This window comes from Acanthochromis polyacanthus, chromosome 8 (genome assembly GCF_021347895.1).
Source record: "Acanthochromis polyacanthus isolate Apoly-LR-REF ecotype Palm Island chromosome 8, KAUST_Apoly_ChrSc, whole genome shotgun sequence".
NCBI classification, from domain to species: Eukaryota; Metazoa; Chordata; class Actinopteri; family Pomacentridae; genus Acanthochromis; species Acanthochromis polyacanthus.
In genome coordinates this window covers 27886028-27909771 of record NC_067120.1, presented here as the reverse complement: position 1 = coordinate 27909771, position 23744 = coordinate 27886028, and the positions used below count along the sequence as shown (strand labels likewise).

Genomic DNA, 23744 nt, shown 5'->3' with positions numbered 1-23744 from the left:
ATCCATCCATTTTTTTCTGCTTATCCGGGGCCGGGTCATGGAGGCAGCAGGCAAAGCAGGTCGTTCCAGACGTCCCTCCCCCCAGCAACGCTTTCCAGCTCTTCCTGGGGGATCCCGAGGCGTTCCCAGGCCAGACGAGATATATATAATCCCTCCAGCGAGTTCTGGGTCTGCCCCGGGGTCTCCTCCCAGATGGACGTGCTTGGAAAACCTCCAAAGGAAGTCTCCCTGGAGGCATCCGAATCAGATGGCCAAACCACCTCAACAGGCTCCTTTCGATGCGAAGGAGCAGCGGCTCTACTCCGAGCTCCCTCCGGATGTCTTAGCTCCTCATCCTATCTCTAAGGCTGAGTCCAGCCACCCTAAGGAGGAAGCTCATTTTGGCCGCTTGTATCCGCGATCTTGTTCTTTCGGTCACTACCCAAAGCTCATGACCATAGGTGAGAGTTGGAACGTAGATGGACTGGTAAATCAAGAGCTTTGCTTTACGGCTCAGCTCCCTCTTCACCACGACGGTTTGGTACAACGCCCTCATTACTGCTGACGCCGCACCAATCCGCCTGTCCATCTCTCATTCCATTTTCCCATCACTTGTGAACAAGATCCCGAGATACTTGAACTCCTTCGCTTGGGGAAGCAACTCCCCCCCAACCCGGAGGGACCAATCCACTGGTTTCCGGCAGAGAACCATGGCCTCGGACTTGGAGGTGCTGATCCGCATCCCTGCCGCTTCACACTCGCCTGCAAACCGCTCCAGTGCGTGCTGAAGGTCACGGTCTGAGGACGCCAACAAAACCATATCATCTGCAAAAAGCAGAGATGCGATCCTGATGCCTCCAAACCAGACATCAGTTTAATATGTTAAATGTACAGTAGCCTAACAAACACAGCACCAACAAAACATAACTACAGACTACCTTGAAGATAACAGTACAGCTTGCTGGCATCACAACAGGTTAGCTCTTGTGGCTCATTTAACTTCATAACTTCACAAAACACAGTCATATAACGTTACAAATCGTCTCCTGGGAATGTCCGTACATTCAACCAGCGCTCTTGTAAACAATGACTCTTAAATATGAGGGATTCATACCTGAAACAGGGAGAAATGAGTGAAGACTGCACGGACACAAACTTTCCTCGGCAATGTGTGTGTGGCATTGGATTTAGGTATGATTGTGTTCATTTGCATTTAATTTATTTTGTTTATTATTTCAGTGTTTATTTATGTCTTGGATCTTATTTCATAGATTACCTGGATTATTGGATAGCTTATTGTTTTGTGTTGCTTATTGCCATGCTCAGTGCCTCAGATGTTGATTCCGATTTGTTGTTTCTCGAAGAGTCTTTCAGAACGAGGCACCGAGAGTGAGAGCGCGCTCAACGTTGTTGTCTGGAGCTGAAAATAAAAACCCACTGAAAAAGAAGACAGCAAAATATATCAACATGAGATAAGTGTAGCCTGCCTGACCCACAGCCCTGGAGAGGAGAGCAAACAACCTTTAAGGGTTACAAGTGTAAAGACTGACAGGTGGTAGTGGAGTGTACATAAGGTCGCTCAACACATTGAAACTCTCCCTGCTTAAGCGCACCAGCAACTGCTGTTATAATAGTATCTTGGACAAAGCATAATGGAATGACAATTACTGTATTGAAACTACTGCAACTGACAAACATTAATGAGATCAGAATGAACTCTGAAATAAATTGGATGCCTTCAATTATCAGAATTCAGTTATCAGTATCAGAATTTGAAAAACAATCCAAATGAGGGCACTTAATCTTATCCTACAGCTGATAATGCACATTATCCATACTGCTGACATTACAGATATTCCAGTCCATCACATATTCAGTAATATTCTACAAATGAAAGGTTGCAGCGACATAAAGCAGGCAGTAAAATTGCTGAAACAAGTGACTGCAGTGGATAATGTTTTCTTGCAGACTCTCAGTAAAAGAACTATTTATCATTCTTGGAAAGATGATACAGTTGATGTGTGAACTTGTCAGGTGACTTGAGACTTGGACTTCATCTTGAATGACTTGGAGCCTGTCCTGGACTTATCTCAGATGACCTTAACCATGCCACCCAGACTTGTGATGAGAGACTTGGACTTTTCTCATATCCTGGAGATTTGTCTAACTAACTTTTCATTTGAAACTTACTTCAGATCTCTTGAGACTTCATTGCACTGTAGGATCAAATCCACCTTGTAGCTGAAATTTGTTCAAACCTCAGTGTAAATACATTTTGCTCACACTCAGCTCATCTTGTCCTTTTGCTTTATGTCTCTGTTGTGGATAAAAAGGTCAGATTTCTGCCACAAGATGAGAAATCTAATCCAAGTGGGAATATAAAGCTCAGAGTGGAGCTCAGATAATATGCTGAAATTTCAGACTGCAGTACAGTCAGTGGGCGGTCAGTGTGACCACTGCAGATGGATCATCTGTGATCAGCTAAGCAGTGATAAAGGTCAGAGGTCAGCAGGTATCCCTACCAACAAAATCCGTTAAGCAGTAAGAAAAATGACACATCATTTTGTTACACACTAGTCAAGTCATTTAGTTTTGACACAGAGCCATATCAGATTTCCAAATGAAACTTTAGCAAAGTGATGCTGTTCATAGAGATTGTATCTGTGAGCTGAGTGATGACATGACAGTAAAGAATTTATGTCTGACTTGGTCGTTGAACCCAGGCACAAGCGCAGAGACTGGCAAACGGGTAGTAAATAGGAAAAAGGTTTTTATTTAAAAACAACTAAACCAATACAAAAAAGGGAAAACCCAACTGGGGGCAAACAAAACCTAAACTAAAAAAAGACAAACAGGAATAAACTGAAGCAGGCGACAAAACCAGGGAAGCTAAGCTAAAGGGGCAGGGAAGCAGGCACGGGGAATCCAAAAACTGGGGGGAGACAACACAGGAACAACAGGCTGAAGACAGAAACGAGGCTGGTGGGAATGTGGGAGAAGAACTAAATCCACGTGGGAAAAAATAGTCCAAGTGGGGATGTGCAGTCTGGAGATGAGCAGGGATCTGACAGCGTATTGTCCGGCAGAGTGTGGCTAAAAGAACCAAACTTATGAAGTGTACAGGTGAGGTGGTGGGCAGGTGAGCTTATTACTACAATGAGTGTCATCTAAAGTAAGCTGAGTGCAGGCAGGTGAAGCAGGGAGAGCAAAAGGGTGAGTGAGAGAAAGAGACAGGCAGACAGACGCAGAGACAGATAGATGCAAACAGAGGGAGCCAGAGGGACAGGTAGAGAGAGTGACACATACAGGAGGGAGAGAGAGAGAGGATGAGTGAGTAAGAGATATAGGAGGGAGAAAGAGGAAAAAGATTGAAAAGGAGGAAGAAGGGCAGGGGCTGGAGCAGGGATCATAATACATTGCACCCACAGGCGGGAGCAGGACAAAGGGAGATGCTTTATGGGAAAGTGAGGAGGGGTCAGTTCAAGCTCTACTGGAACTGATGTCTAACTTGTATTGCATATGACAACATTTGGAAACATTTCTCATGTGTGTCCCACATTTTACAACCTGTGGTGACATGTTTTTTGCATGTGACTCCTCATGTGACTTTTCTGTAAGGGAGAGAACACTTTAGACGACCGGCCTGCAATTTGATGATGAATTATTTCTTGAAAACTTTCAGAGTACCTTCAGTCAGGAAACTGACATGAAAGTGTAGGCGACAGACCTTTGGTACAACCGTTGTACAGTTGGAAATGTAATGTGTTTTTATCCTGCAATGTTTTTATCTTGTGGAATATGTTATGATATTTTATTTATTTAATAAAAGATCAGTCGCACCCTGGAAGTTCAGATGTTTACATTGGTTTTTTTTTGTTTTTTTTTTTAAACAGAATGTAGTTATTATAAACGGTTCATTTTCTCACAATTTTTTAAATATGACATGTAGAGTATGATTTTGATGAAAAGATCTGCTGGCAAGTTTTGATGTTTAAAAGGTCATTTTTCTCGATAAAATGCCAAACTTTCCCTAGTTCCAGCCTGTAATTTGTGAGAACTGACTGCTTTTTAATTTTAAAAAAAATTGATTAGATTTTTATTTTACTTGTTCTGAGAAAAGACTGCTTCCTATTTTCTACAAACAGTCAAGACAGTTTTGATACGAGACAAGATCTGTTTCTGGAGACAAAGTCAAAAGTCTGTTAGAGGGTGACTTGAGATTACAGCAAACAAAGCCTGTGTCAGTGTTCATATGGGTTGCTGACTGTTGTTTTAAGACAGACTAAAAATTGTGAACCTATCCTGTAATAATTGCATCATTGCCTGGCTGGTTGCAATGAATTGAAGCGTATCTAAAAGATGGAGGGAGGCTTCACATCTCCTGATTGTTGGATTGGTGGATGGAAGCCCTACAGGCATCCTCTTATGCAACGGAGATAACTCTGACTTCTCCTCTGTCTTCTCAGACTGTTATTAGGGTTCGAGCACCGAGGGTGCGAAGGACAGGCGGTGCCAGGGCACCGACTGTCCAAGGCACCAGCGGTGCCAAGGACCCTATTGAAACCCTAGGGTTTATTATTATTAGGGTCCGAGCACCGAGGGTGCGAAGGACAGGCGGTGCCAGGGCACCGACTGTCCAAGGCACCAGCGGTGCCAAGGACCCTATTGAAACCCTAGGGTTTATTATTATTATTATTATTAGGGTCCGAGCACCGAGGGTGCGAAGGACAGGCGGTGCCAGGGCACCGACTGTCCAAGGCACCAGCGGTGCCAAGGACCCTATTGAAACCCTAGGGTTTATTATTAGGGTCCGAGCACCGAGGGTGCGAAGGACAGGCGGTGCCAGGGCACCGACTGTCCAAGGCACCAGCGGTGCCAAGGACCCTATTGAAACCCTAGGGTTTATTATTATTATTATTATTATTAGGGTCCGAGCACCGAGGGTGCGAAGGACAGGCGGTGCCAGGGCACCGACTGTCCAAGGCACCAGCGGTGCCAAGGACCCTATTGAAACCCTAGGGTTTATTATTATTAGGGTCCGAGCACCGAGGGTGCGAAGGACAGGCGGTGCCAGGGCACCGACTGTCCAAGGCACCAGCGGTGCCAAGGACCCTATTGAAACCCTAGGGTTTATTATTATTATTATTATTTTTTTTTTTTTCTCCCGTAAAGTAAATTGGCTTTTTGGCGGCCTTATCGTACTCCAAAACGCGTGAAATTTGGCATGCACATCAGGACTGGCGAAAAATTTGATATTTTATGGGAGTTGCGCATGTGCGTGGCAAAATGGCTCTATAGCGCCACCTGCAAAGTTGAAAAAGTAGTCATTAGGCCAACTGCCACAATGTTTCATGTACAGCTACAATATTTGGTGGGCATATGCAGAACATCTGGACACACCAAAAAGTCAATGACAGCCACGCCCTAAACCCAACAGGAAGTCGGCCATCTTCAATTTGCTGTAAATTTTTCAAACTTAATCGCTCCTCGGGAAATGACTTGCCTTTTTGGCGGCCTTATCGTGAACCAAAACGCGTGAAATTTGGCGTGCACATCAGGACTGGCGAAAAATTTGATATTTTATGGGAGTTGCGCATATGTGTGGAAAAATGGCTCTATAGCGCCACCTGCAAAATTGAAAAAGTGGTCATTAGGCCAACTTCCACAATGTTTTATTTACAGCTACAATATTTGGTGGGCATATGCACCACATCAGGACACACCAAAAAGTCAATCACAGCCACACCCTAAACCCAACAGGAAGTCGGCCATCTTGAATTTGCTGTACATTTGTCAAAATTTATAGCTCCTAGTGGATAAGTCTGAGAGAACTGAAATTTGGCCAGTACATGCACCAGACCTTTCTGATGAAAAGTTATCAAAAACTCAACCAGAAGCCAAAAGGTGTGGCCATGGCGGAGCCTCAAACAACTGATCCTTCGCCATGAAACAGGAAGTGGTGTCTAATTCTTCTCAACATGCTCCAATCTGCCTGAAACTTTACATGTATGATGACAGTCCTGTCCTGATGTCATCCACATAGGGATATTCATTGACAGTCATAGCGCCACCTTGTGGTTTCAGGAAATAGACATCTTTTACACTTTCATGCCCTATTGTTACCCGGTTGATCATATTCACTTCAAATGCAGTGACAACAGCCTAAACACATTGATGATGCATCCCAGTGAAAATGGTGACTTGTCATCAAAGGGCGTGTCTGTGGCGGCCAAACCAATTTCGATGTTTCGCCATGAAAATTTAACGATTCATATCTCAGCTGAACAACATCCTATCTGCCTCAGACTTCACATGCTGGATACCAGGTCCAGTCTGAACACATCCACACTCATAAATTTTGAAAAAGTCATAGCGCCACCTGTTGGTAATAGTAAGTTTAAGGCCTTATATTTTCAGGTACAATGGTCCCAAACGTGGTGATATCATGCTGGAAATTGGTCAGTCGAGTCTTCACCTCTTGACAATCACACACTGTGAAGGGTGTGACATTTCATGCAACGCTGTTGCCGTAGCAACCAAATATCGCCATACAAAACAAAGTGCTATTTGACAGGTTAGAAATACTCCAATGCTCACTAAAATTACCACACACATCACCATCGACCCAAGGAACGACACAGTATGCATCTCGGCACTGCACATGCTATAGCGCCCCCTACAGTATTTTTAACAAACAGCCCCCCCAGCACATTTCACCTACATCCATGAAGTTTGGGAGGCTTATAGAGCACATCAGGACGCACAAAAAAGCCTCTTGGAGCCATGTCCTAAACCCAACAGGAAGTCGGCCATCTTGGATTAATTGTGAGATTTTTGATGATTTTTCTCATTTTTGAGAGTTAATACCTCCTAGGGGATAATTCCAGGAGACCTGAAATTTTGTCAGTCCACACAGCAGGACTTGGTTTGGAAAAGTTATCAAAAGTTTAACCAGAAGCCAAATGGCGTGGCCATGGCGACCATCAGCGTTTTGATGCTTCGCCATGAAACATCAACTGCTGTATAACTCTCCTCTGCATGCTCCAATCTGCCTCAAACTTTCCATGTGTGATCACAATCCAATCCTGATCACATCTACAGGCCAACAGACACTCTCAGTCGCGGCGCCACCTGTTGGAGGGACAGTAAATGCTGTATAACTGGCCTCTACATCATCAAATCAGCCTGAAACTTTTCATGAGTGATCAGAGTCCAACCCTCATCACATCCACTGTGTGAAATACACTCTGAGTTACAGCGCCACCTGGTGGATAGACAGGAAATGCTCTATAACTGCTCTGAACATGCTACAGTCTGGCTGAAATTTTACATGTATGATTGGACTCTGGTCAAGATGCGATTCAGAGGCCGACATACACTCTCAGTCACAGCGCCACCTGGTGGACGTGCGTGGATTCACCGACCAGCGTGGATGCGAGGACCCGTCCATCGCTGCTTGCAGCTTTAATTATTATTATAATTTTTTTTTTTTTTTCTCCCGTAAAGTAAATTGGCTTTTTGGCGGCCTTATCATACTCCAAAACGCGTGAAATTTGGCATGCACATCAGGACTGGCAAAAATTTGATATTTTATGGGAGTTGCACATGTGCGTGGCAAAATGGCTCTATAGCGCCACCTGCAAACTTGAAAAAGTAGTCATTAGGCCAACTGCCACAATGTTTCATGTACAGCTACAATATTTGGTGGGCATATGCAGAACATCTGGACACACCAAAAAGTCAATTACAGCCACGCCCTAAACCCAACAGGAAGTCGGCCATCTTCAATTTGCTGTAAATTTTTCAAACTTAATCGCTCCTCGGGAAATGACTTGCCTTTTTGGCGGCCTTATCATGAACCAAAACGCGTGAAATTTGGCGTGCACATCAGGACTGGCGAAAAATTTGATATTTTATGGGAGTTGCGCATATGTGTGGAAAAATGGCTCTATAGCGCCACCTGCAAAATTGAAAAAGTGGTCATTAGGCCAACTTCCACAATGTTTTATTTACAGCTACAATATTTGGTGGGCATATGCACCACATCAGGACACACCAAAAAGTCAATCACAGCCACACCCTAAACCCAACAGGAAGTCGGCCATCTTGAATTTGCTGTACATTTGTCAAAATTTATAGCTCCTAGTGGATAAGTCTGAGAGAACTGAAATTTGGCCAGTACATGCACCAGACCTTTCTGATGAAAAGTTATCAAAAACTCAACCAGAAGCCAAAAGGTGTGGCCATGGCGGAGCCTCAAACAACTGATCCTTCGCCATGAAACAGGAATTGGTGTCTAATTCTTCTCAACATGCTCCAATCTGCCTGAAACTTTACATGTATGATGACAGTCCTGTCCTGATGTCATCCACATAGGGATATTCATTGACAGTCATAGCGCCACCTTGTGGTTTCAGGAAATAGACATCTTTTACACTTTCATGCCCTATTGTTACCCGGTTGATCATATTCACTTCAAATGCAGTGACAACAGCCTAAACACATTGATGATGCATCCCAGTGAAAATGGTGACTTGTCATCAAAGGGCGTGTCTGTGGCGGCCAAACCAATTTCGATGTTTCGCCATGAAAATTTAACGATTCATATCTCAGCTGAACAACATCCTATCTGCCTCAGACTTCACATGCTGGATACCAGGTCCAGTCTGAACACATCCACACTCATAAATTTTGAAAAAGTCATAGCGCCACCTGTTGGTAATAGTAAGTTTAAGGCCTTATATTTTCAGGTACAATGGCCCCAAACTTGGTGATATCATGCTGGAAATTGGTCAGTCGAGTCTTCACCTCTTGACAATCACACACTGTGAAGGGTGTGACATTTCATGCAACGCTGTTGCCGTAGCAACCAAATATCGCCATGAAAAACAAAGCCCTTTCTGACAGCTTAGGAATACTCCAATGCTCACAAAAATTACCACACACATCACCATTGACCCAAGGAACAACACTGTATGCATCTCGGCACTGCACATGCTATAGCGCCCCCTACAGTATTTTTAACAAACAGCCCCCCCAGCACGTTTCACCTACATCCATGAAATTTGGGAGGCTTATAGAGCACATCAGGACGCACAAAAAAGCCTCTTGGAGCCATGTCCTAAACCCAACAGGAAGTCGGCCATCTTGGATTAATTGTGAGATTTTTGATGATTTTTCTCATTTTTGAGAGTTAATACCTCCTAGGGGATAATTCCAGGAGACCTGAAATTTTGTCAGTCCACACAGCAGGACTTGGTTTGGAAAAGTTATCAAAAGTTTAACCAGAAGCCAAATGGCGTGGCCATGGCGACCATTAGAGTTTTGATGCTTCGCCATGAAACAACAACTGCTGTATAACTCTCCTCTGCATGCTCCAATCTGCCTCAAACTTTCCATGTGTGATCACAATCCAATCCTGATCACATCTACAGGCCAACAGACACTCTCAGTTGCAGCGCCACCTGTTGGAGGGACAATAAATGCTGTATAACTGGCCTCTACATGATCAAATCAGCCTGAAACTTTTCATGAGTGATCAGAGTCCAGCCCTCATCACATCCACTGTTTGAAATACACTCTGAGTTACAGCGCCACCTGGTGGTGGATGGGCAGGAAATGCTGTATAACTAGTCTGAACATGCTCCAATCTGGCTGAAATTTTACGTGTGATTAAACTCTGGTCCAAATGTGATTCAGAGGCCAGCACACACTCTCAGTCACAGTGCCACCTGGTGGACGTGCATGGATTCGCCGACCAGCGTGGATGCGAGGACCCGTCCATCGCTGCTTGCAGCTTTAATTATTATTATTATTATTATTTTTTTTTTTTCTCCCGTAAAGTAAATTGGCTTTTTGGCGGCCTTATCATACTCCAAAACGCGTGAAATTTGGCATGCACATCAGGACTGGCGAAAAATTTGATATTTTATGGGAGTTGCGCATGTGCGTGGCAAAATGGCTCTATAGCGCCACCTGCAAACTTGAAAAAGTAGTCATTAGGCCAACTGCCACAATGTTTCATGTACAGCTACAATATTTGGTGGGCATATGCAGAACATCCGGACACACCAAAAAGTCAATTACAGCCACGCCCTAAACCCAACAGGAAGTCGGCCATCTTCAATTTGCTGTAAATTTTTCAAACTTAATCGCTCCTCGGGAAATGACTTGCCTTTTTGGCGGCCTTATCATGAACCAAAACGCGTGAAATTTGGCGTGCACATCAGGACTGGCGAAAAATTTGATATTTTATGGGAGTTGCGCATATGTGTGGAAAAATGGCTCTATAGCGCCACCTGCAAAATTGAAAAAGTGGTCATTAGGCCAACTTCCACAATGTTTTATTTACAGCTACAATATTTGGTGGGCATATGCACCACATCAGGACACACCAAAAAGTCAATCACAGCCACACCCTAAACCCAACAGGAAGTCGGCCATCTTGAATTTGCTGTACATTTGTCAAAATTTATAGCTCCTAGTGGATAAGTCTGAGAGAACTGAAATTTGGCCAGTACATTCACCAGACCTTTCTGATGAAAAGTTATCAAAAACTCAACCAGAAGCCAAAAGGTGTGGCCATGGCGGAGCCTCAAACAACTGATCCTTCGCCATGAAACAGGAATTGGTGTCTAATTCTTCTCAACATGCTCCAATCTGCCTGAAACTTTACATGTATGATGACAGTCCTGTCCTGATGTCATCCACATAGGGATATTCATTGACAGTCATAGCGCCACCTTGTGGTTTCAGGAAATAGACATCTTTTACACTTTCATGCCCTATTGTTACCCGGTTGATCATATTCACTTCAAATGCAGTGACAACAGCCTAAACACATTGATGATGCATCCCAGTGAAAATGGTGACTTGTCATCAAAGGGCGTGTCTGTGGCGGCCAAACCAATTTCGATGTTTCGCCATGAAAATTTAACGATTCATATCTCAGCTGAACAACATCCTATCTGCCTCAGACTTCACATGCTGGATACCAGGTCCAGTCTGAACACATCCACACTCATAAATTTTGAAAAAGTCATAGCGCCACCTGTTGGTAATAGTAAGTTTAAGGCCTTATATTTTCAGGTACAATGGCCCCAAACTTGGTGATATCATGCTGGAAATTGGTCAGTCGAGTCTTCACCTCTTGACAATCACACACTGTGAAGGGTGTGACATTTCATGCAACGCTGTTGCCGTAGCAACCAAATATCGCCATGAAAAACAAAGCCCTTTCTGACAGGTTAGGAATACTCCAATGCTCACAAAAATTACCACACACATCACCATTGACCCAAGGAACAACACTGTATGCATCTCGGCACTGCACATGCTATAGCGCCCCCTACAGTATTTTTAACAAACAGCCCCCCCAGCACGTTTCACCTACATCCATGAAATTTGGGAGGCTTATAGAGCACATCAGGACGCACAAAAAAGCCTCTTGGAGCCATGTCCTAAACCCAACAGGAAGTCGGCCATCTTGGATTAATTGTGAGATTTTTGATGATTTTTCTCATTTTTGAGAGTTAATACCTCCTTGGGGATAATTCCAGGAGACCTGAAATTTTGTCAGTCCACACAGCAGGACTTGGTTTGGAAAAGTTATCAAAAGTTTAACCAGAAGCCAAATGGCGTGGCCATGGCGACCATTAGAGTTTTGATGCTTCGCCATGAAACAACAACTGCTGTATAACTCTCCTCTGCATGCTCCAATCTGCCTCAAACTTTCCATGTGTGATCACAATCCAATCCTGATCACATCTACAGGCCAACAGACACTCTCAGTTGCAGCGCCACCTGTTGGAGGGACAATAAATGCTGTATAACTGGCCTCTACATGATCAAATCAGCCTGAAACTTTTCATGAGTGATCAGAGTCCAGCCCTCATCACATCCACTGTTTGAAATACACTCTGAGTTACAGCGCCACCTGGTGGTGGATGGGCAGGAAATGCTGTATAACAAGTCTGAACATGCTCCAATCTGGCTGAAATTTTACGTGTGATTAACTCTGGTCCAGATGTGATTCAGAGGCCGACACACACTCTCAGTCACAGTGCCACCTGGTGAAAGTGCATGGATTCGCCGACCAGCGTGGATGCGAGGACCCGTCCATCGCTGCTTGCAGCTTTAATTATTATTATTATTATTTTTTTTTTTCTCCCGTAAAGTAAATTGGCTTTTTGGCGGCCTTATCATACTCCAAAACGCGTGAAATTTGGCATGCACATCAGGACTGGCGAAAAATTTGATATTTTATGGGAGTTGCGCATGTGCGTGGCAAAATGGCTCTATAGCGCCACCTGCAAAGTTGAAAAAGTAGTCATTAGGCCAACTGCCACAATGTTTCATGTACAGCTACAATATTTGGTGGGCATATGCAGAACATCCGGACACACCAAAAAGTCAATTACAGCCACGCCCTAAACCCAACAGGAAGTTGGCCATCTTGAATTTGCTGTAAATTTTTCAAACTTAATCGCTCCTCGGGAAATGAATTGCCTTTTTGGCGGCCTTATCATATTCCAAAACGCGTGAAATTTGGCGTGCACATCAGGACTGGCGAAAAATTTGATATTTTATGGGAGTTGCGCATATGTGTGGAAAAATGGCTCTATAGCGCCACCTGCAAAATTGAAAAAGTGGTCATTAGGCCAACTTCCACAATGTTTTATTTACAGCTACAATATTTGGTGGGCATATGCACCACATCAGGACACACCAAAAAGTCAATCACAGCCACACCCTAAACCCAACAGGAAGTCGGCCATCTTGAATTTGCTGTACATTTGTCAAAATTTATAACTCCTAGTGGATAAGTCTGAGAGAACTGAAATTTGGCCAGTACATACACCAGACCTTTTTGATGAAAAGTTATCAAAAACTCAACCAGAAGCCAAAAGGTGTGGCCATGGCGGAGCCTCAAACAACTGATCCTTCGCCATGAAACAGGAAGTGGTGTCTAATTCTTCTCAACATGCTCCAATCTGCCTGAAACTTTACATGTATGATGACAGTCCTGTCCTGATGTCATCCACATAGGGATATTCATTGACAGTCATAGCGCCACCTTGTGGTTTCAGGAAATAGACATCTTTTACACTTTCATGCCCTATTGTTACCCGGTTGATCATATTCACTTCAAATGCAGTGACAACAGCCTAAACACATTGATGATGCATCCCAGTGAAAATGGTGACTTGTCATCAAAGGGCGTGTCTGTGGCGGCCAAACCAATTTCGATGTTTCACCATGAAAATTTAACGATTCATATCTCAGCTGAACAAGATCCTATCTGCCCCAAACTTCACATGATGGACACCAGGTCCAGTCTGAACACATCCACACTCATAAATTCTGAAAAAGTCATAGCGCCACCTGTTGGTAATAGTAAGTTTAAGGCCTTATATTTTCAGGTACAATGGCCCCAAACGTGGTGATATCATGCTGGAAATTGGTCAGTCGAGTCGTCACCTCTTGACAATCCCACACTGTCAAGGGTGTGACATTTCATGCAACGCTGTTGCCGTAGCAACCAAATATCGCCATGAAAAACAAAGTGCTATTTGACAGGTTAGAAATACTCCAATGCTCACTAAAATTACCACACACATCACCATCGACCCAAGGAACGACACCGTATGCATCTCGGCACTGCACATGCTATAGCGCCCCCTACAGTATTTTTAACAAACAGCCCCCCCAGCACGTTTCACCTACATCCATGAAATTTGGGAGGCTTATAGAGCACATCAGGACGCACAAAAAAGCCTCTTGGAGCCATGTCCTAAACCCAACAGGAAGTTGGCCATCTTGGATTAATTGTGAGATTTTTGATGATTTTTCTCATTTTTGAGAGTTAATACCTCCAAGGGGATAATTCCAGGAGACCTGAAATTTTGTCAGTCCACACAGCAGGACTTGGTGATAAAAAGTTATCAAAAGTTTAACCAGAAGCCAAATGGCGTGGCCATGGCGACCATCAGAGTTTTGATGCTTCGCCATGAAACATCAACTGTTGTATAACTCTCCTCTGCATGCTCCAATCTGCCTCAAACTTTCCATGTGTGATCACAATCCAATCCTGATCACATCTACAGGCCAACAGACACTCTCAGTTGCAGCGCCACCTGTTGGAGGGACAGTAAATGCTGTATAACTGGCCTCTACATGATCAAATCAGCCTGAAACTTTTCATGAGTGATCAGAGTCCAACCCTCATCACATCCACTGTGTGAAATACACTCTGAGTTACAGCGCCACCTGGTGGATAGACAGGAAATGCTCTATAACTGCTCTGAACATGCTACAGTCTGGCTGAAATTTTACATGTATGATTGGACTCTGGTCCAGATGCGATTCAGAGGCCGACATACACTCTCAGTCACAGCGCCACCTGGTGGACGTGCGTGGATTCACCGACCAGCGTGGATGCGAGGACCCGTCCATCGCTGCTTGCAGCTTTAATTATTTTTTTTTATTTTTTATTTTTTTCTCCCGTAAAGTAAATTGGCTTTTTGGCGGCCTTATCATACTCCAAAACGCGTGAAATTTGGCATGCACATCAGGACTGGCGAAAAATTTGATATTTTATGGGAGTTGCGCATGTGCGTGGCAAAATGGCTCTATAGCGCCACCTGCAAACTTGAAAAAGTAGTCATTAGGCCAACTGCCACAATGTTTCATGTACAGCTACAATATTTGGTGGGCATATGCAGAACATCCGGACACACCAAAAAATCAATTACAGCCACGCCCTAAACCCAACAGGAAGTCGGCCATCTTCAATTTGCTGTAAATTTTTCAAACTTAATCGCTCCTCGGGAAATGAATTGCCTTTTTGGCGGCCTTATCATATTCCAAAACGCGTGAAATTTGGCGTGCACATCAGGACTGGCGAAAAATTTGATATTTTATGGGAGTTGCGCATATGTGTGGAAAAATGGCTCTATAGCGCCACCTGCAAAATTGAAAAAGTGGTCATTAGGCCAACTTCCACAATGTTTTATTTACAGCTACAATATTTGGTGGGCATATGCACCACATCAGGACACACCAAAAAGTCAATCACAGCCACACCCTAAACCCAACAGGAAGTCGGCCATCTTGAATTTGCTGTACATTTGTCAAAATTTATAGCTCCTAGTGGATAAGTCTGAGAGAACTGAAATTTGGCCAGTACATGCACCAGACCTTTCTGATGAAAAGTTATCAAAAACTCAACCAGACGCCAAAAGGTGTGGCCATGGCGGAGCCTCAAACAACTGATCCTTCGCCATGAAACAGGAATTGGTGTCTAATTCTTCTCAACATGCTCCAATCTGCCTGAAACTTTACATGTATGATGACAGTCCTGTCCTGATGTCATCCACATAGGGATATTCATTGACAGTCATAGCGCCACCTTGTGGTTTCAGGAAATAGACATCTTTTACACTTTCATGCCCTGTTGTTACCCGGTTGATCATATTCACTTCAAATGCAGTGACAACAGCCTAAACACATTGATGATGCATCCCAGTGAAAATGGTGACTTGTCATCAAAGGGCGTGTCTGTGGCGGCCAAACCAATTTCGATGTTTCGCCATGAAAATTTAACGATTCATATCTCTGCTGAACAACATCCTATCTGCCTCAGACTTCACATGCTGGATACCAGGTCCAGTCTGAACACATCCACACTCATAAATTTTGAAAAAGTCATAGCGCCACCTGTTGGTAATAGTAAGTTTAAGGCCTTATATTTTCAGGTACAATGGCCCCAAACTTGGTGATATCATGCTGGAAATTGGTCAGTCGAGTCTTCACCTCTTGACAATCACACACTGTGAAGGGTGTGACATTTCATGCAACGCTGTTGCCGTAGCAACCAAATATCGCCATGAAAAACAAAGCCCTTTCTGACAGCTTAGGAATACTCCAATGCTCACAAAAATTACCACACACATCACCATTGACCCAAGGAACAACACTGTATGCATCTCGGCACTGCACATGCTATAGCGCCCCCTACAGTATTTTTAACAAACAGCCCCCCCAGCACGTTTCACCTACATCCATGAAATTTGGGAGGCTTATAGAGCACATCAGGACGCACAAAAAAGCCTCTTGGAGCCATGTCCTAAACCCAACAGGAAGTCGGCCATCTTGGATTAATTGTGAGATTTTTGATGATTTTTCTCATTTTTGAGAGTTAATACCTCCTAGGGGATAATTCCAGGAGACCTGAAATTTTGTCAGTCCACACAGCAGGACTTGGTTTGGAAAAGTTATCAAAAGTTTAACCAGAAGCCAAATGGCGTGGCCATGGCGGCCATTAGAGTTTTGATGCTTCGCCATGAAACAACAACTGCTGTATAACTCTCCTCTGCATGCAGCAATCTGCCTCAAACTTTCCATGTGTGATCACAATCCAATCCTGATCACATCTGCAGGCCAACAGACACTCTCAGTTGCAGCGCCACCTGTTGGAGGGACAATAAATGCTGTATAACTGGCCTCTACATGATCAAATCAGCCTGAAACTTTTCATGAGTGATCAGAGTCCAGCCCTCATCACATCCACTGTTTGAAATACACTCTGAGTTACAGCGCCACCTGGTGGTGGATGGGCAGGAAATGCTGTATAACTAGTCTGAACATGCTCCAATCTGGCTGAAATTTTACGTGTGATTAAACTCTGGTCCAGATGTGATTCAGAGGCCAGCACACACTCTCAGTCACAGTGCCACCTGGTGGACGTGCATGGATTCGCCGACCAGCGTGGATGCCGGACCCGTCCATCGCTGCTTGCAGCTTTAATTATTATTATTTTTTTTTTTTTTCTCCCGTAAAGTAAATTGGCTTTTTGGCGGCTTTATCATACTCCAAAACGCGTGAAATTTGGCATGCACATCAGGGCTGGCGAAAAATTTGATATTTTATGGGAGTTGCGCATGTGCGTGGCAAAATGGCTCTATAGCGCCACCTGCAAACTTGAAAAAGTAGTCATTAGGCCAACTGCCACAATGTTTCATGTACAGCTACAATATTTGGTGGGCATATGCACAACATCAGGACACACCAAAAAGTCAATTACAGCCACGCCCTAAACCCAACAGGAAGTCGGCCATCTTCAATTTGCTGTAAATTTTTCAAACTTAATCGCTCCTCGGGAAATGAATTGCCTTTTTGGCGGCCTTATCATATTCCAAAACGCGTGAAATTTGGCGTGCACATCAGGACTGGCGAAAAATTTGATATTTTATGGGAGTTGCGCATATGTGTGGAAAAATGGCTCTATAGCGCCACCTGCAAAATTGAAAAAGTGGTCATTAGGCCAACTTCCACAATGTTTTATTTACAGCTACAATATTTGGTGGGCATATGCACCACATCAGGACACACCAAAAAGTCAATCACAGCCACACCCTAAACCCAACAGGAAGTCGGCCATCTTGAATTTGCTGTACATTTGTCAAAATTTATAGCTCCTAGTGGATAAGTCTGAGAGAACTGAAATTTGGCCAGTACATGCACCAGACCTTTCTGATGAAAAGTTATCAAAAACTCAACCAGAAGCCAAAAGGTGTGGCCATGGCGGAGCCTCAAACAACTGATCCTTCGCCATGAAACAGGAATTGGTGTCTAATTCTTCTCAACATGCTCCAATCTGCCTGAAACTTTACATGTATGATGACAGTCCTGTCCTGATGTCATCCACATAGGGATATTCATTGACAGTCATAGCGCCACCTTGTGGTTTCAGGAAATAGACATCTTTTACACTTTCATGCCCTATTGTTACCCGGTTGATCATATTCACTTCAAATGCAGTGACAACAGCCTAAACACATTGATGATGCATCCCAGTGAAAATGGTGACTTGTCATCAAAGGGCGTGTCTGTGGCGGCCAAACCAATTTCGATGTTTCGCCATGAAAATTTAACGATTCATATCTCTGCTGAACAACATCCTATCTGCCTCAGACTTCACATGCTGGATACCAGGTCCAGTCTGAACACATCCACACTCATAAATTTTGAAAAAGTCATAGCGCCACCTGTTGGTAATAGTAAGTTTAAGGCCTTATATTTTCAGGTACAATGGCCCCAAACTTGGTGATATCATGCTGGAAATTGGTCAGTCGAGTCTTCACCTCTTGACAATCACACACTGTGAAGGGTGTGACATTTCATGCAACGCTGTTGCCGTAGCAACCAAATATCGCCATGAAAAACAAAGCCCTTTCTGACAGGTTAGGAATACTCCAATGCTCACAAAAATTACCACACACATCACCATTGACCCAAGGAACAACACTGTATGCATCTCGGCACTGCACATGCTATAGCGCCCCCTACAGTATTTTTAACAAACAGCCCCCCCAGCACGTTTCACCTACATCCATGAAATTTGGGAGGCTTATAGAGCACATCAGGACGCACAAAAAAGCCTCTTGGAGCCATGTCCTAAACCCAACAGGAAGTCGGCCATCTTGGATTAATTGTGAGATTTTTGATGATTTTTCTCATTTTTGAGAGTTAATACCTCCTTGGGGATAATTCCAGGAGACCTGAAATTTTGTCAGTCCACACAGCAGGACTTGGTTTGGAAAAGTTATCAAAAGTTTAACCAGAAGCCAAATGGCGTGGCCATGGCGACCATTAGAGTTTTGATGCTTCGCCATGAAACAACAACTGCTGTATAACTCTCCTCTGCATGCTCCAATCTGCCTCAAACTTTCCATGTGTGATCACAATCCAATCCTGATCACATCTACAGGCCAACAGACACTCTCAGTTGCAGCGCCACCTGTTGGAGGGACAATAAATGCTGTATAACTGGCCTCTACATGATCAAATCAGCCTGAAACTTTTCATGAGTGATCAGAGTCCAGCCCTCATCACATCCACTGTTTGAAATACACTCTGAGTTACAGCGCCACCTGGTGGTGGATGGGCAGGAAATGCTGTATAACAAGTCTGAACATGCTCCAATCTGGCTGAAATTTTACGTGTGATTAAACTCTGGTCCAGATGTGATTCAGAGGCCAGCACACACTGTCAGTCACAGTGCCACCTGGTGGACGTGCATGGATTCGCCGACCAGCGTGGATGCGAGGACCCGTCCATCGCTGCTTGCAGCTTTAATTTTGGATTTGGTTCAGGACATGCTCAAGGAAGAGAAGCCCTCCGCTGTGAATCCACAGGGCATGGATGTTGATCTTTGACATGCTGCTGCACATTCAGCCTAATACAAAGAAGTTTGAACCCTGAGTTAGTGCTGAGAGGTAGTTTAACCCTGTGTAATCATTGTTCATGGCCCCCAACCTTTTACTTATGACAGAATGTGATGTAAATGGCTTGGTACGTGCCAATATGTTTTGTTATTTGAAACAGAAATAGAATTCATAATTTTCTAAGTCTTTAATACTTGCAGTTTATTTCTTCACCTGTGAGTCAGTAGTGATTTGGTTAGCACTGTGGACTCACAGCTTGACGGTCCCGGGTCTGAATCTCAGCCTGGAGTCTTCCTGTGAAAGGTTTGCATGTTCTCCTTTTGTCTGTCACCTGTCTAGGGTGTCAGCCCTGTCAGCTGGGATAGAATCCAGTGACCCTGCAGTAGATAAAGCAGTGTACAGAAAATGGATGGAACACTGAGTCACATTTTTGATTTCGTTGCTTCTTTTCTTTGGATTTTAGCAAAACATTAGATGACAGAATACATAGTTACTCCACCAAGGATGCGGAACCTCTGTGGAGTAATGTGACAACGGCCGTTTGTTTGTCTGTCTGTTAGCAACATTACTCAAAAACAAATGGATTTGGATGAAATTTTCAAGAAAGGTCAGAAATGACACAAAGACCAAGTGATTAGATTTTGGCAGTGATGTGGCTTGTAATCTGGATCCAAGAATTTTCTAAAGATTTCTACCATTGGAAATGATATAATAATACACTCACATTCACACCTACGGGCAATTTAGAATAATCAATTAACCTCAGCATATTTTTGGACTGTGGGAGGAAGCCGGAGTACCAGGAGAAAACCCACGCATGCACAGGGAGAACATGCAAACTCCAAAAAAAAACAAAAAACCTTTGGAAACAATTCTGAACATTGCAAGGTAAGACGCACAACAGACGACCTTTGTCTACATATACCCAGCAAATACTAAACTTTTAATGTCAGTTCCAGTTGTTGTATTCATCCAGCACACAGTCACCAACAAATGGATGGCAGCGCTACCATCCTACATTACATCATAATTATTCATTGGAAGGCATACACATCACCTCTCACATCCCTGCAAGCTTGCACACCAATTTAAGGGTTGCCGCAAGCTATACTGTTCTTGACATGAAATTTAACAAAACATGCCCATCCAAAATAATCTAGTAGTTATGCAAGTAAGAGACTGGCAGTTTGATTCTAAACCACTCAGTCTGTGAATCTAAAAAAGAAGAGGTTTGAATATGAACATGTAGACGTTGTTTGCCTTGTAAATTAAATTCCTGCTTACTGAGTCACTTCCTCGTCCTCCTCTTGGGGCTTTCAGTGAACCTGACTTCTTACTTTCTTTCTCTTTGTGTCAATCTCAGAGGAAAATCTCGATGAACTTCACTCATCCTCCTGTGTGGGAGTTGAACATTCTTTGTGTCTTGTCCTTGTGAATGTCAATGCAGCTGCAGCTCATTCATCACCACTTACCAATCCATCTCCAATCCGGCTCCCTCTCTTTCATAGATTGCGTCTGTCTGTGATTCTAGTCGGTGGAGATGTTACTACAGTGGATTCTGTCAGCCACCAATGTGTGTCTGTGCTGCAGGAGGTAATAAAAGAAAGCAAATCTGTCACTGTTAAATTCACCGCCATGGTGTCACTCATAATTTTTGTACATTTTCCGGCATTTTATCCATTATAGTAGAATAGCTTTTAGGATGACGGTGTACTTTATAAATTCAGTAAAACTGTGCCTTTAAGAACCTCTGTCTTTATCTCCCCAGCTGTTGTTTCACGAATCCCCGTGAGACCGGGCTGGCTGTTGACAGCAGCCCTACATTCTTGGTGGTGACTTGATAGATTTGTTTTTAGCCACAGTCGCAGCACAGCTCTGTGAATATGTCTGTACGTTTGTTAGTTGCTCCAGATTTAAACTTCTTCGACTTTTACTTAGGAAACAACAAGAAGGAGAACGCTTTAAGCCCCACTAAAGATTTTAATATGACGCAAAACTCAGATGTGGAAAATTTACATCCTCGGAACATCTGTGCCAAATGGAAGAACAAACGGTTATCACTTTAGCAGTTGCTATAGCCTAAAACTGCCTGAACAGTTGAGGTAAGGTGCTCAGAGTATCTTGTGCAGTAGTTTGCTGCCTGGTTCATCAGGTCAGCTCTATGCTTCACTCCCATCCCATTTGTCGTCTGTGACATGTTATGAAATGTGTCGGTGATGTGATGCGAGTGTTGAGTCACAGCATGAAGCGATGCTGACGAGCACAGGCTTGATGTTTATTGGGTTGCGGATGTTTTTTCTTTTTTTGCCTGAATGAGTCGGTCAGACAAGGCAGGAGGAGCTGTTGTCTTGGGAGGCTCTCACATAAGTAGGGGAACCAAAAAAAAAAAAAAAGTAGGGGAACCATCTTCTTCTTCAGTAACTGCTGAGAAGGAGGCTATTTATTGTGCATTCAGTGCTGCCAATTATACCTGAATGGCAGAGCATGTCCAAGATTATTTGGAAATATTTTTTGGATAAACTGATTAACTAGTGGGCTGCACAGTGCCTTGGTGGTTAGCACTTTTGCCTTTCAGCTTGAAGATTACTGGTTCGTGTCCTGGCCTGGACCTGGGATCTTTCTGATTGGAGTTTGCATGTTCTCTCTGTGCATGTGTAGGTTTTCTCTGGGTTCACTGGCTTACTCCCACAGTTTAGAAACATGCACAGGTTAGTTGGTAATTCTGAATTGTCCATAGATGTGAATGTGAGTGTGACTGTTTGTCTCTATGTGTAGTCCTGTGATAGACTAGTGACCTGTCCAGGGTGTCTCCTGCCTTCACCCTGAGTCAGCTGGGATAGACTCCAGCCCCCGCCCCCCACTTCGAATGAGGATTGAGCCTGGTAGATGATGATGGATGGTTTCACAGATCACTATAAATTGTCAGCATATCGTGAAACAACTCCTATTTCCTTATCCAAGGTGATATGGATTTGACTAACCATTATACAGCACATTTTACAGTATTGTTCCCAAATTATAACCCAACTTTGCATACCCCCAGTAAATCCAAATCTCGCCCCCTGCCTGTTAACATAGATGGTGCTGACATTGAGGTGGTGTCTAGTTATAGGTACCTGGGTGTCCACCTGGATGAAAAGCTGGACTGGTCCTTCAACACAACTGCCATCTACAAGAAGGGACAGAGTCTGCTTCACTTCCTCCGCAGGCTGCGCTCGTTCAATGTGTGCAGTGACATGCTGCACATGTTCTACAAATCAGTGGTGGAGAGTGCCCTGCTGTCTGCTGGGGTGGCAACCAGATGGACAAGGACAGGAGGCGGCTGGACAAGCTTATTAAGAGAGCTGATTCAGTGGTCGGGAGAGGTCTGGACGATGTGGGGACAGTAGTTGAGAGACGCATGAGGAGCAAGGTGCAGAGCATCCTGACAAATCCCACCTATCCTTTGTACAGGACTGTCTCTGGACAAAAGAGCAGCCGCAGCGATCGTTTGCTTTCAATGCACTGCAGGATGGAGCGCTTCAGGCGATCCTTTATCCCCTCAGCCATCAGACTATATAACTCCTCATAGCTCCCTCACTTTCAACTCGGTTGCCCCTTTTATGTTTTTTATGTTTTTACATGCTTTTTATGTTTTTTATGTGATGATGTTTTTATGTGTTTTTGTAGGTGTTTTGTATGAGCTGCCGGATACAACAATTTCCCTATGGGGATAAATAAAGTGTCTGTCTGTCTGTCTGTCTGTCTGTCTGTCTGTCTGTCTGTCTGTCTGTCTGTCTGTCTGTCTGTCTGTCTGTCTGGTTTTACTTCACTTTAGTGACTTTTCACCTGGTGACATCATCAGACCAAAATTTCAAGTTATCCAATACTTATGAACCAGCACAATTGTTATTTACTTCAGCATTACTTTGTGTTTAATGCTAATTAGTAAATTATAGCATGTGATGTTGTTAAACTGAGATGGGAAAAAGTTAAATGTTGTTCAGTATCTTAATGAAATTAGCACTGAACCCAAAGCAGTGCCTGATTATGCAACACATTAATTTGCTCAACTCTCGCTTCCAAGGTTGCAGAATGACTTTTAAAGCAGTCTGTGATTATTTCTGACAAGTCCTATGACATTTTGATGTCAACTGGTGGCTGTTTTTTGGGAGAAGGAACTGACTCCTTACTGTTTTCCGTGGCTTCAGGAAACACTGTTGATTTTAGAAAATAACTAATGACAAAGTCTGAGAGCAGAAGATTAGCATTTCAAGCTGAAGTTAACAGCAACAGCTTGGACTCTAACGAGACATCAGAACTGGTGTGTCTTCACCAAACATGACGCTTCTGCTGGTTAAATCCCAAACCTGAACCGGAGCTGTCCTCTTCACTGTCTGGTTTGTGACAGGCCTTTGAGTGTGTGACTCTTTTTTATTTACAATGCTTCAGGATAAGAAATCACTATATAATTTAACAACAGAGACAAAGGCTTTAACAGCATCTTTCTAAGCAGCCAAACAAATCACTGCTTGCTCCGCCATGCCTCTGCCTTTCAGC

General features: G+C 43.7%; 1 protein-coding gene and 1 long non-coding RNA gene across 5 annotated transcripts in view; one reads left to right on the top strand and one right to left on the bottom strand.

Moving 5' to 3' along the window:
- Positions 1 to 23744, top strand: part of grm8b (glutamate receptor, metabotropic 8b) — a 417912-nt gene that overhangs the window by 36831 nt on the left and 357337 nt on the right. The gene's annotated exons all lie outside the window — the stretch shown is intronic.
- LOC127534992 (uncharacterized) lies at positions 6167 to 22393 on the bottom strand. The gene is made up of 4 exons (XR_007943627.1): positions 19046 to 22393; positions 16449 to 16715; positions 13851 to 14114; positions 6167 to 6846 (listed from the first exon to the last, which is right to left on the bottom strand). It is a non-coding gene; the product is annotated as an uncharacterized LOC127534992 (long non-coding RNA).